Raw genomic sequence first — 2,939 nt, 5'->3', positions numbered from 1 at the left:
GCTTTAAACATCTATGTAGTAGTAGTGGTGGTGGTAGTGATAGTAGTAATTATAATAAAACAATTACATTTTTAAAAGTTCACTAGGTAGCAATTCTCTTGATCAAGGAGACACGACACAGAATTATTGCTGATTGAATTCACGTGTAGCATTAATTTAACCTATATGTGTGAAATAACTATTGGCTTTACATCAGATCTAAAATCCTATCGTTCTCTCATATTTATTCTCTCTCCTTCTCTCTCCTGCTATTATCTGGTGGCTAAAATCTGACTATATCTTATCGTTCAAAAATATTAACTTCGGATATAAGCAGATGCTATAATGATAGTGCTTGCGGGAAGCAGTGTTTTTTTAAAAGTGTTTTCCCTCATATATCCCCCATAAGAATTTAGAATAAAACAAGTGTTTTTTTTTTTTTTTTTTTTTTAAGATTTTATTTATTTATTTGAGACAGAGAGAATGAGAGAGAGAGAGCACATGAGAGGGGGGAGGGTCAGAGGGAGAAGCAGGCTCCCTGCCGAGCAGGAAGCCCGATGCGGGACTCGATCCAGGGTCTCCAGGATCATGACCTGAGCCGAAGGCAGTCGCTTAACCAACTGAGCCACCCAGGCGCCCAAAACAAGTGTTTTTAAGAAAGTTTCTAGGTTGACGAGTTAACAGTAACAGTTTAAAATAGCTAAGCATTTTGAAATTTTGTGTCATTAAATATTGGAATTTAAAAGTGGACAGGTTATGTCAATTTTTTAAATTCTATCCAGTGAGATCTAAATATCATAATGATTGGATACAAAACATTGCTAATTTAAAAGACATACAAAAATAAGTGTAATATTGCATGGTTTTTACTTCTTTAGATCATATTCAATCCCAATTCCTTCATCGAATTTTATTCAAATATATACAATACATTTAAGTCTTTGTTGAAAGCCTTTTATTGTTTCTCTACAATAAAATATATATATTTAAATTTAAAATTATTTTTAAAATTTCCTATAAACATAAGACAGTAAATATTAAAAATTATTTTACATTGACATACCTTTACTGTTATATGTAAATGTAATGAACAATTGATCAAAGATATTCTGTCATGTATTCATGGATGAATATTATTTATTGTGTGAGTAATGTGGAGTTGAACATTCATTCCATTCTTTTATTAAAAAAATAGGTCTGAGCATGAAGAAACTATGTTCATATAAGTAAATAGATTTGAGCAGACTTGTTATAAGCCCATAACTAAATTCTTTGAACCTCTTCTGAGTTTTGTGCAAAAATCTCATGCTGATTTCCCATTAAAAAATTTCGTCATCTGTCATTTGATAACTAAGTTCGGTTATCCTTCACCTCTGTTAAAAAGTATGAATTGGAAACCACCTGAAAATCCATTTGTCTTCTAGTCATTAGAGTCATTCATTTTCTCAACTTTAACACCAAAATCTAGTTTATCTTCTGTATATATATACCAGAGAGAGAGAGAGAAAAGGAGGTAAAAGGAAGAGAGAAAGAGGGAGAGAGAGAGAGAATAAGAGAGAATGAGGGAAACTCTGGAGAATTTTACATCCTGGAACAACATACCATACTTAGCCTTAGGATGGGTGAGAAGTGTCCCTTTTTAGTATAAAGGGTTGATAAATGTATTAGAAAAAGGAGATGTAGGAAAGGAACTGCTTCACTCAGGAACCTTATCAGTCTTAGGAGAGAATCCATACGGAAGTGATGATCAGGAAATTCATTTTCTTAAAGCCATCTGTGCTTGTATCTTAGAACCCCAGGCTATGTATACCCCAGTTGGAAGACCACTGGTCTAAGGAGGCGGTGTGCAAACTGGAGACAATCCCTTGGAGAATTTGAATCTGCAGACTGACACTGTTTCCTTCCTTAGTCCCTTTTGGGGGAGGGTCACATGTCACAGAAGGCATGCGATATGTCCTGTGTACAGAGTAGAAGTTCCCCATCCTAGAATAATTGAGTGTCACATTTAATCTTATATTTGCCCCAGCGTTTTCCGATTTAATGAAGTTTGCATGTGCACAGTTGAATGGACTTACACACTATAAGTTTTGTAGTTTTAATTAGTAAAATACTCACAAAATGGACAAGTGGACTACAAAAAGTTGCTGCCAAATAAACCTGTATTGACGATAGTATATGATTAATAATCCAAACATGAGCAAACATCAGAAAATGGCAGAAATCAAGTTCAATCTTCTGGTAGACCACACGGCAAGACAAAAAACTGTGATGGTTTAAACGGACATGACAAGAGGATACCAAAAAATTTCTAAATCATGAAAAAACAATGTGAATATACATGTACTTAATGAACTCATTAAAAAACATTTTATCATTTTTCACACCTCTGTATTTTGTTGTGGCTTGTAATGTACATACTTGCATTAGGTAAGAAGTATGTGTACATAATTTACAAATAAATAAATGTATTTTGGAATAATTGTCCAAAAATGTTTTAATGATGGGATGTGGTATCAAAAAATTGGGAGGGACCGTGCTCACCTTCACACCACATATACTAAAATTGGAACAATACAGAGATTAGCGTGGCCCCTGCACAAGGATGACACACAAATTTATGAAGCATTTCATATTAAAAAATAAAAAAAATTGGAGGGACCACTGGTCTAGAGAAAGCACTAAGCTTAACTTTCTTATATGATAAAAAGAACAATAGCTTAGTAGCTACCTGTCTAGAAATTTCGTCAGCTTTATTTCTTCTTGATATTTTGCACTAAATGGCAAATATAGAAGAAGCAGTGAAGTTTGGGGACAGTCTATTTCCAATGATGCTTATCACAACATAATTATGCTATTCTACCTGTGTAAATAGTGTTAATGATATTATGGTTTTCACATAATTTATATGTAAATAATTTTTTACAATGATTTTTTTTGGAATAATAGCATATAAAGATTGG

The 2,939-nt window shown here is 33.3% G+C and overlaps 1 non-coding gene across 1 annotated transcript; it reads left to right on the top strand.

Annotated features, from left to right (window-relative positions):
* The first annotated feature begins 2,512 nt into the window (after positions 1-2,512).
* Positions 2,513-2,616, top strand: LOC116630325. Its single transcript, XR_004298926.1, has one exon. It is a non-coding gene; the product is annotated as a U6 spliceosomal RNA (small nuclear RNA).
* The last annotated feature ends 323 nt before the right edge of the window (positions 2,617-2,939 follow it).

This window comes from Phoca vitulina, unplaced genomic scaffold (assembly GCF_004348235.1).
Source record: "Phoca vitulina isolate PV1807 unplaced genomic scaffold, GSC_HSeal_1.0 scaffold3, whole genome shotgun sequence".
NCBI classification, from domain to species: domain Eukaryota; kingdom Metazoa; phylum Chordata; class Mammalia; order Carnivora; family Phocidae; genus Phoca; species Phoca vitulina.
This window is presented reverse-complemented; position numbering and strand designations above follow the sequence as displayed.